The sequence below is a fragment of the Loxodonta africana genome, chromosome 11 (assembly GCF_030014295.1).
Source record: "Loxodonta africana isolate mLoxAfr1 chromosome 11, mLoxAfr1.hap2, whole genome shotgun sequence".
Lineage (NCBI taxonomy): Eukaryota > Metazoa > Chordata > Mammalia > Proboscidea > Elephantidae > Loxodonta > Loxodonta africana.
Window position 1 is genome coordinate 56,308,196 of NC_087352.1, and position 11,685 is coordinate 56,319,880.

Consider the following 11,685-nt stretch of genomic DNA (forward strand, 5'->3'; position numbering starts at 1 on the left):
TCTTATCCAATATATGGTTCCCAAATATTTTCCCCCAGTCTGTGGTCTATCTTTTCACTTTGCTACTCAAGCCCTTTGTTGAACAGAAGTTTTTAATTTTGATGCAGCCCAATATACCTATTTCGTCTTTTGTTAATCCGCTCTTGGTGTCGTAGCTAAGAACCCACTCTTAAAATTTAGGTCCTGAAGCAATACCATTACGTTTTCTTCAAAAGTTTTATGTTTCAGTTCTTACATTTAGGTCCTTGATCTATTTGAGTTAATTTTTGCATATGGTGTATGGTATGTGTTCAACTTCATTCTCTTGCATGTCGAGATCCAGTTGTTCCAGCACCATTTATTAAAGATACTCTTCTTTCCCCACTGCATCAACTTAGCATCTATGCAGTAATAAATCACCTTACCAAAAAAGGAAAAAAAAAAAAAAAAACTGGCCTCTGGTTCCTGAGAGACAACCCTTGGAACTTCCTGAGTAATTGGGATGCCTTTATCATCTAAAACCTCCAGGCCACACCTAAGGATTTATGCTAATGAATAGGGGCCTGCCAGAAAAGGAAGACCACCTGGTAATCCAATATCAACTAACCTTAGGAGTAATTCAACCTATCATGCACATGCAATGAGGCCTCAATCATGCCTACACAATAAAGCCAATAAGGGCTCTGAACACAGACACTCTAAGAGCTTCCTGGCTGGTGAGGGAAAGGTAATATGCCCTCTTTGGGATACGAGTACCCCACCTTGGGAGTCCTCCCAGACTTGTCCTGTGTCTCTCCCTTATGATGATCCTCATTTGTATTCCTTCACAATAATAAATCTATAATCATAAGCACAGTATTTTCTGAGAATTCTGTTGAGTAGTTCCAGTGAGCTATCAAAACCTAAAGAGTAATGGGAGCCAGCAGATGAAGGTAAGGGAGTTCAGGGGAGGCCCCCAAGATTGTAGACGGCATCCTGAAGGAGTAAGTAGGAAAATCCCAAATTTATGGCCAGCAGGTCAGAGGTATGGATGTCATGTGGACTTCCAAGTTTGTGGCTGGTGTCTGCCTATTTGGCACTCTGAAGAACAGGTCCTTTCAGCTTGTTAGCTCTGACCTAGCCCCAAGTGGCTAGAGGCAGAGAGAGTGCCTAGTGGACAGATGGTGTCAGAGATGATTGAAAAGTAGGAAGGTGGGAATGTGATTAATTTTCATATTTTGGGAATTGGACTTATGCTGATTCTTATCAATGAAGCACTCTTGTCAAAAATCAATTGACCAAAAGCATCTGTATGATACCAAACGGTCAGTATTTACCCTAAAGCAAAGATGAGAAGATGGGGCGGCGGGAGCTAGATAAATGGAAATGGAACAACCAGAATGGGAATATGCCTACAAAAAAAAAAAATTTTTTTTTCACTTACTGATTAGCTCATTATCTGACATTCTGCATTTATGACAATAGTAAAAAATCTACTACCCAATGATTCTGAACATTAACAATGTACATCTGGTAGTAACAAATGCCAAGGTACAAGGCGAGAGTAATGTTGGCTGTGGATGGCTGAGGTTATGTTATCAACTGGGCTAGGCCAGATTCTCAGTGGTTTGGCAGTTATGTAATGATGTAATCTGAAGTTATATAATGATGTAGTCATCTTCTGCTTTGTGATCTGATGTGATCATCCTCCATTTTTGCATAATGCTGATTTTGCACAACGACCTGGTCTTTGGAACCTAACCATGTCAATCAGTGAAGACAGGGTTTAAAGAGAATGTTGACAGAGTGTGAAAAATAAATGTTACTGAACAATTATGTATAACCCCCCCCAAAAAGACAGTATTATTGAAATTGTTAAGTGTGAACCTAATTTGCTGTGTAAACTTTTGTCAAAAACACAATTAAAAAAAAAAAACCAATTGACTATAGACATATGAGCTTATTTCTGGACTCTCAATTCTATTCCATTAGTCTACATGGCTATTATTATACCAATACCAGACTGTTTTGATTACTATAGCTATACAGTATGTTCTGAAATCCGGAAGTGTGGGTCCTCCTACTTTGTTCTTCTTCAAGATTGCTTTGGCTATTCAGGGCCATTTGCAATTCCATGTAAATCTGAGGACTGATCTCTCAATTTCTGCAAAGAAAGCTGTTGGAATTTTGATTGGGATTATGCTGACCTGAATCTATAGATCTCACTGGGTAATACTGACATTGTAACAATGTTAAATCTTCCAATTATGAACATGGAGTGCCCTTCCTAAATGGAGGAACTTTTGGAAGCTGAGGTTCATCAAACTGAGGGCATTTGGAAAACTTTCAAGAGCACAAAGGATGAATGATTATAGAAATTTGAGAAAGCAATAAAACAAAGCAACACAAAGGTTTTTGTGGTTAACTTTTAAGATAAACCACAAGGGACAAATTTAGTGGTATGCTTCTTACTTAGCCATGGGTCTCAGATTTAAGAATGCTTTATATATTGGTACACCAAGTTCTCTTAATCTGATTTTAAAATTAATGTTTTCTGAATTAATAGGTTTTTTTTTTAAAAATCAACAAAGTACTATAGTTGACATCTGTTTTTGTCTGCCAGCATATATTCCCTTTTGTAACATTACTGTGATTTCTGAGGAAAATCTCCGCATCTGAGTGGGTGGGAAAACTCCCAGCCTGACTAATCAGAGCTATCCCCTGGCTACACTAGTTGATTTGGAGGTGGAAGAGAACCCAAACCAAACCAATGGTATAGTTTCAGGACTTCTATTAGAAGTGCAAAGGAAAAAAAAGCTCTTTCTGCTGGACTTGAAGCTAGAAGTGTTAGCTAGGAGCCGATGTGAGAATTAAACAGAAAGGAAAGCAAAGCCAAGAGATAACAGTCCTGATGATACTGGTAGAAACCCACATCTACCAGTCCGAGGCCAGCTCTATCTCCAGATCAAGCCAATGAATTCTCCTTTGTACTAAGTTTCAAGGCTATACATTTCCTAATAGATAATAACAAAGTCAACTAATAACATTCTCAGAATAGCTGCAATATAATATATACCATATGTGAACCAATCAGTAATGAAGTTATTAATAATACAGAGACTATCTGCTGTCAAACTCTCCGGTCCCAGGACCTCTTTACATCCTCTACCCTTTCATTGATGACCTCGAATAGCTTTTGTTTATGTAAGTTGTATCTATTAATTTATCATGTTAGAAGTTAAAACTAAGAAATGTTTATTTATTAATTCATTTAAAACAATAAGAAACACATAACATGTTAACATAAAAATATTTTATGAAAAATAACCATTTTCCAAAAAAAAAGAAATCAGAATGACACTTACATTTTTGCAAATTTCTTTAATGTGTAGCTTGATAGAAGACAGCTGGATTTGCATATCTGCTCCTGCATTCAATCTACTGTACTATCACATTTTGGGTTGCTATAATTTTTTTTTTTTTTTTTTATGAGGCAGAATCAACTCGACAGCAACAGGTTTTTTTGGGTATATAAAGAAAAATTCCCTGGGTGGCACAAATGGTTTGTGCTCGGCTGCTAACCAAAAGGTTGGCAGTGGGAACTCACCCAGCAACATCATGGAAGAAAGGCCTTGTGATCTGCTTCGGTAAAGGTAACAGCCAAGGAAACCCTACGAAGCTCAGTACTACCCTGTAACACACGGGGTCACCCTGAGCTGGAATCGCAATGGGTTTGGTTTTGGTTATATGAAGAAAATGTGTCTCACACAGGTATGGAATTGAAAAGAGAGGAGTATTTTAATGGATATTCATCTCTGATTCAACACCAAAACTCAACAAGTGGCAATCCTTAAGGGTTAGCTGCAATATGGAATCTGAAACCATATCAATAAAATTTTTGGCTCTGTTATATAAAAAATCCATTGGTCTATGTTATACTTGGCATGGATCTCCTGCCCATGTATGGTTTTGTAACATGCATCATGGTCATTTGGAAAAATACAGGTTCAATGAGTTATGCAGATTTTCCAAATGTAGACACATTTCCTTATATATTTATATATTTCCTTATATTTTTTAAAAAGCCACTTTCCCTAATATCACCACCAATTCCATCAAAAAACTCTTTAAATATTGAGAAGCTGGCAAGCTTCACAGTGGCAGACGGAAGTTTTCCAAAAACCTAGTTTTCACTTAAAGGCTCAAATTTTATCATTGGAAACAAAATTTGTTTTCCTTGAAATGTCAGGCTCACTTCACTCATTTTAACCTGCCAAATACCGAGATCTGAATAACCATGGTTTATCTATCAGTCATTCCTGTAAGTAAAAATAAAAAGGTGCTCCATTTAAAACGCAGCTAGTTTAGCTTGCAGCTCAATCACAGAGATCAGCACAGCGCTTCAATGTGCAGAAGTGCTTTGTGCGCACTTCTCATTTAATCACATCGAATATTAAGATGACATGCACTCAAGGGTAGACATTTTTAAAAATTAAGACTTTTTACTGCTTCATCAAGAACATAATCTTAAGTTAAACTGGCATTTCTCAAATGCTTACCCTGGGTGTTTGGCTGTGAAGAACACAGTAACAACTCCTGCAGTTTGGTGTCACTGCCTTGATTTATGCGGAGGTACCAGCAGTTTACCCAGCACCCACTTCTTCACCATCAGGGCAAACATCAACACAGTGAAAGGGTAAGTAACAGCTCAGTTTTAATGTGAAAACAATTCTGACCTCGTGAACTGTCTACAAGACTCTTGGAAATCCCAAGGAGTCTGTGGACCACACTTTGGAACCATTATTTTAAAACACTGGAAACTAAGTTGAATTTTAACAACTGATAACTGACAAATACATTCCATAAAACTTTTTAAATGTAGGAGTCTATCAAGTCATCTAGTTTATTCTTGCAAAAACTGTATCGGGATCCCCTGCAGGTAAGCTCAGCCCTACTGATATCAAAGGTGGTACCCTACCTTTAAAACGCACTCTAGGAGTCTGAGGTGCTGTCAGTTTACAAAGCACCAATCTAGCCTATGCACTTCACTTCAAAAATTACCAGAAAGATAGTAAAACAAATTATAATTTTATTAATACATGAGACTGATGAAAAAGGCTAATTTACATAGAAGTTACGTCATTTTTTTCTTTACAACTAGCCAGTCACTTCATTTCAACACCTATACACATAAAATTCTTCCTTCAACTAATTTAAGAGGAGACATGTATGACACAGGTGGATTTAGTGTGTTTATGTATGACGGACTCCTGGCTTATCTTGCCCCATAAAATACTACTTCCGGTGGTCATCCCTTCATCAGACGATTCAACCATTACAATGCATCTACTGATGTCAAATGCCCTAGAATTCACTAGCGAACACAACTGATATGCGTACATCCTTAATTCAGCTTTACATTTAAAATACATTTTGACTTGAAAAAGACCTGTAGTATACATTCATCTCATTAGGGTACAGAAATCATACCTTCCTATAAAGACATATATTCAGTAACAGTTCCTTTTTTAAATCATAAATAGGATTTGCACTCAAAACTTGTAAATTGGAGTTTGAGAAATTTTAACTACCTAAATCACTCCAAGTTGTTTTTTTTTAAATCACTCCAGTGCCCCATGGTAGCAAAGTAAAGCCTGTATGTGCTGCATTAAAACAAATGAAACAATAAAGAATAACCATGCTAAAATAACCCAAAATTTTTTAATCCAAGGAGTACTTTTTTTTATAATACAGATTCCCATACCTCCTCCCATTCCATTCCAAATCTGTGTGTGTGGTGAGGGAAGGGGTACAGCCAAGGAATTCATTCATTCATAAGCATTTCTAGAGACCAAGATGTAAGTTACTCTGCAGACCAGCACTTGGGAACCACTTAAAGGGATGTAAATGGGGAACTGAGCATGCCCCTAAATAATCTCTAGAGAACTAACTGCTAACTGGTTGGACTTGTTGAGCAACTGTCTCACAGTATACAAGTTAACAGCTGAGAGCAAAAGCTTAGTCAATACAATCTGCCCTTCTCAGGAACCAGTGACGGGCCCAGTTATTGGAGCTAGAAAACTATGTTCTCCAAGCAGATTTATCCCTAATAAGACCAAACTCTCCTAGGTGTTTAGATGTCAATTTAGACACTTCAAGTCATTAAGTCTCTAAGTGGAGCCAAGTAAAAATTTTAGAGTACTTTAAAACACCAATTTCCTATTTAAAATAGTGATGATATACCAACTTCTCACCACGGGAAACAAAGCTTCCTAAAACTTGCTACCAGACACTGCAAATGAACTGGGAGGGAAGGGAGGAGGGTGGAAAAACTTGGAAGCAAGACAAACGTGGCAATACCTTCAAAAGACCCATTAAGTTAGATATGAGATAGTTACATCGTGCATGTGTACATCACAGTGTTAAATAATGTAAAGCTGACACATGTGTAAGAGTTCAAAAGAAAAAGAAGACCCTAATGGCTCAACCACTGTGGAGCTCTGAACTGGCTACACCCCAAACCAAATGGATGGCTATTTCAGCGGGTGGGATCTGGGCATCAGTTATTTTGTAAAGTTCCTAAGGGATTTCAAAGTTCAGCCAAGGTTAGTGCCCACTGCCCTTTACCTTGGGGGTTAAAAAAAAGCAGTAGAAAGATGAACCACACCTAATTACAAGTTTTCCAAACTATATTAAAAAATTTAAGTAATGAAATACATAGTCTTTGAGCTGGAATTTTTAATTAAGATGTAAGAGATACTTTACAATCAGTCTCTTGTAATTTATCTGATCTATAACCGGAATCCCTGGTGGCGCAGTGGTTAAGTGCTACGGCTGCTAACCAAAGGGTTGGCAGTTCAAATCCGCCAGGCGCTCCTTGGAAGCTCTATGGGGCAGTTCTACTCTGTCCTATAGGGTCGCTATGAGTTGGAATCGACTCGACGGCACTGGGTTTGGTTTGGTTTTTTTTGGTATGATATAACCTGCAATCAAAATTTAAATTCTTCTAAGTTATAAAAATCTGACCACCTACCATCGAGTTCTACACATGAGTCCAACGGCAATGTTTTGGGGTTTTAAATTTTTTTGGACCCTAGTTTTCATTCATTCTGAAGGCTAAACAAATTTTCCTGGATACCAATCACACCATGCTAATAGTGTCAAGGTGACGCACCCTGAAATACCTTACTCCTCAGAAAGTGGAATTCGGCCACATTTCCCATCACCGAAAACACACATTTTGGAATATGAAAAAAAAAAAAATTCCAAATCATTAACAATCATATACTAAAACATTATGATGCAAACACTGTCATACTGAAAGTGGCTCAAATGAATGACATACAGGCGTATTTGTCAATTAGCTGAATTTCTCATTTTAAAGCAATCAAATCTTCAACAACTGTTGAGCAAAATGCCCAAAATTTAATAATTCAACAAATTTGTATTAAACACGTGTTACTTTAGCTCCTTTAACTTCCATTTAGTGTGGAAAAAAAAAATGAAATCTTTTTAGTCAGGTTGGTTTTATACATGATTAAGCTTTACCTCAGAATCACCTTCGCCACTGCTTAAGCAAAAAAAAATCTGCCTGACTACAGTCTTCTAGAACAAAAAGGAAATCCAAATGTGTTGTACACTGAGCACTAAAACGGCTAATATAAGATGCTTAAAGAGCCAGTCACTCTCGAATCACTGAATGAAAAATGAAACAAAAAAAACTTAAGCATGAGCTAGAGGGACAAAACAGAACTGAAGTGAATAGTTTGAATATAAGAAAAATAATGTATGTCCTCAGCAAAGCAGGCTAAAGCTTAAAAAAAAGTTTAGACAAGACTAAATATGCATTTTGTATTCAGTGAACTAGGCAGATGCATTAGGGTTAACTGCTCTGGTGGAGCCTCAGCAATTTACATTCCAATTATTTTTTTTTAGAATGTTGTCTAAAGGTGTTACTATAATACTGGCTACATCAGAAAAAGTAGCTTCAAAGTGGGAGAGCTGGAGTGTGATTGGGCAGCACAAATTAATGCTTGGCTCCTTAACTCTGGAAGAAAAACAAAAGGGAAAGAAAACGGGAAAAAAAAATCATGCACAAATGGAGAAATAGCTCAACTAGAGTTTAAGAAAGGGAAGCATACTTCCCTAGAAATAAGATTTACTGCTTTGTAGTATAAACAGATTGCTACAAACAGCAAAAAACCCATAAAACCATCGCTGTCAAGTCGATTCTGACTCATAGCGATCCTACAGGACAGAGTACAACTGTCCCATAGAGTTTCCAAGGAGCGCCTGGTGGATCTGAACTGCCGACCTTTTGGTTAGTTGCCGTAGCTCTTAACCACTATGGCACCAGGGTTTCCACAAACAGCAAAGCCATCATAAAAGGTCAATGATTCATATAAAACTTATTCAGGAAAATTTCAAAGTGACTTTCTCAGCACAATTTTTCATTAAGTCTGAAACAGATTTGCAGTTTTTTCTAAGTTCAAGATTTACACTAAAGCCACTGAGCTAAACAGAGAAGCTTGTTTTTTATTTAAAAAAAAAAAAATTAACATGTAATACTCTTTAAAACAAACCCAAAAACCTGGAAATCAAAGAAAAAGCCACTTCTATTAATACATTCACAAAATGTTATATCAATTTTCTCCAGAAAGGCTTTTAGTTTTAATTCCAATAACTTAAGCCTACATAATTTATCACCACCTTTAGACCTAAAGCTACTCCGAATCATAAATCCTTGGCCTCACTCTATTACACTTGTTCCCCAATAAACACGTTAAAGAAAACAACATCACGATAGCACTATGAAAGAAACATTAATGAGAAACCATATTTTAAAATGTTAATCTTATCAATCATTTACAACTTGGAATGTCAGATAGTAACTATATCAGAATTTCCCAATACAGAGACTAAATCCTTAGCAGAAATAGAAAAGTGACACTTCAGAATTTCATATCTCAACTGATATACATTTAGTCCCAGCATGGCAACAGTAATTTATGAAATCTACAAAAAAAAATTCAAATGCAATGTCTCAAATCTAATTACTTTATGAAAGTATGCATTTCTGTGTTTTCTATTGAGACTCTAAATGGCTTCTGTCTGCCAAAAGTACTGAACCTACTTCTTAAACCCAATGAATAATCAAGCTGCTACTGAGACTAAAAGGATGCTAACTCTGGTAAAAGTCAAAGGTTGTAAAAAATTAGCCAAGACTACTGCTTGCCTTTAGAAAGTCAATTCAGACTACTTAAGGTGATTCCCCATATCTTGTAATTATTCCTAAAAACTGGAAGTTTCGCCTTAAACTATAGTGCCAAAACTAAAAACATTAAGAAACTAAAAAGATTTTAATTAGAAAGAAATGTGTTCATATTGGGGAAAAAAAAGCTTACTAGAATTTTCAAGGGGAAAATAACTACTAATCTTCCATAGGGTTTTTAAAAAAATGACATATCCGCGAAGAAAAGCGTTCAAGTTAGCTAAACACAACAGTTTCTCTAAAAACCTAGTTTAAGAAATCGTAACAGCAGTTTGGGGCATGTGATGGGGACACCGCCCTCCACACTACACCAATTTCACGCTCAATACACTTAGTCCTAGCAGCAAGATAAACTGTCTTTTATTAGGAAGCATTTTGTGCTGGGGGAGCGTTTCAATGAGGTGTTATGTTTCCTGCACACCGCCATCATCGACAATACTCAAAAAGTAAGTAAACAGATCAAAGCCAAAAACGTAAACTGGAATGACACAACCAGGAAGAAAAAGTAAAGGACAAATCTTTTTTTTTTTTTTTGCTTAAGAAATTAAGACAAACCATTTACAACTTTTATTTGGAGCTAAGGTTTCTACCGGTTCACACACTCCAGCCAGACCAACGCGCTCGGCAGGGGCGGACGGTGAAAGTACTCAAGAACAACAAAGAGCTGCAGCAGGAGTCCCCGTCCGAGTTCAACTCGATTCCCCAACCAAACTGCGAGGGAGTTCGGGCGGAGGACTGGCCTCGGAGCGCCAGGGAAGGGACGCGCCGCGCTGCCGCCCAACCCGCGGAGGACGCGGCCGGACTCGTCCCGCGGCCGCGCTCACTCTCGGGGCCGACCCACCGGCCTCCCGCGCTCCCCGCCGAGAGCCCACCCCGGGGCGGGGAGCCGCGGGCGGGGCGCGCCGGCCTGGCCCGGGGAAGGGGAGGGGGACATGGCGCGGTTACCTGGGCTCGGGCGGTGGCGCGGGGAGTCCGTTCTCCCGCCGCTGCTCCTCCGCGGAGGCGCCGGGCTCGTCGCTCCTCGGCCCCCGCCCCGAAGCGTCCCGGCCAGGCCGCCCTCCTCAGCGCCGCGCCGCTGCCCGCGCGGGCCCGGCCGGCTCGAGCTCCCGGGCCGCCCCGCGGCGGGGGGGGGTAGGGTGCTCTCTCACCGGGCGCCGGCTCCCCTCACCCGCTCCCGCCCCCCGGGAGGCTACGGAGCCGAGGGGTGGACGGGAAGGACGTCCCGAGGAGAGCGGCAAGCGCGAACGCGGGCTCCGCCACCCGAGCCGCTCGGTTACCGCAGCGGCGACGACGACCAGGACCGTGTTGTTGCTGCCAACTTGTCGGGAGGACACTGAGCATGCGCGAGCGGAGACCACATCCGGGTAATTTCAGGGTTTGGCCCTTTCCCCCCTCGGCTTTGCTTTCTCCCCGTTGCCCCCGCCTCCCGCCCCGAGTGACGGGGGAGGGTCGCTCCGCGCATGCGCCCGCGGGACGGCGCGGGTTGGCTGCCGGCACGGATGCCGGCCCTGGCGTTGGCTCTGGCGTAGGGCGCTGCCCGGCTGTGATGGGTAGAAGACTGCTTGGAGGAGGTGGTCCTCAGAGAAGTTGGCATCCCTTTGCCAAAAGGACCCAAACAGCGCAGAAGGGGCTGCAGTCTCACAGAGCTCAGCGTATCGTGACGTCCCGTAAGTGTTTATGAAAAGCAATCAGCGGGGGCCTTTTTTGTATTTTGGTATTTTTTGAGGACCCAGTGGGCACAAAAATTAGACTTGAACTTTAATTTGGGAAGAAACCGGTGTAATAACTGCCCCTTTCCTACCAGACCTAATCACGTGATTCAAAGGTATTTAAACTAGTGAGCCGCCCCCTTGGGTTAAGGAGACGCCCAGGACTTGGATCAGGGAGTCACATATTTAAGAGCCGTTTAAGTGTAAGAAGTGTGAGTGGATCACACTGGCAGAGTTCTAGGGAGAATCGGAGTTGTAAGGGACCTTCAAGCTTCTGCACCACACCTACTAACTGGGTTACCTTTTGGGTGACGAAAGGCGGAAACTTCGCTTTTTGACTTTATACTTATTTGAAAAATTTACAAGACGTATGCATTTCTTTTGTAACTTAAAAAGTTTCAGAACCCGTTCTATCTATGTATACAGAATTTTTTTTTTCCCCAGCCAGGAAATACTTGGGTTGGGGGCCCCACCAAAACTAATTGTAAGACGGTTCTGAAGTTGTTTCTTGGGCCTTATCTCCCAGAGACTCTCTACTCTCCCTTCTATCATTCACACACAAGAGCCCACCCCTGGGCAGCCCAGGCTCTTCCTTCTTCTAGGAAGCCCCTGAAACAGTTGTCTTCACACTGACATTCCCATACCCCTGGGGGTTCATGAAAACTTTCCAAGACTAGTTTTAAGGAAACCTGTTCCTAGATCTTTCACTGCCATATGTAGTCTTGTCTAAAATTATTCTGATTAAAA

At 40.4% G+C, this 11,685-nt stretch overlaps 1 protein-coding gene across 2 annotated transcripts in view; it reads right to left on the bottom strand.

Annotated features, from left to right (window-relative positions):
• SMAD4 (SMAD family member 4) overlaps nt 1-10,303 on the bottom strand; it is a 43,012-nt gene extending 32,709 nt beyond the window's left edge. For both annotated transcript variants that reach the window (XR_002784797.2, XM_003406294.4), the window contains exon 1: nt 10,175-10,303. The gene's annotated coding sequence lies outside the window, so the exon portion shown is untranslated. The remainder of the gene's footprint in view (nt 1-10,174) is intronic.
• Between the last annotated feature and the right edge of the window lie 1,382 nt (nt 10,304-11,685).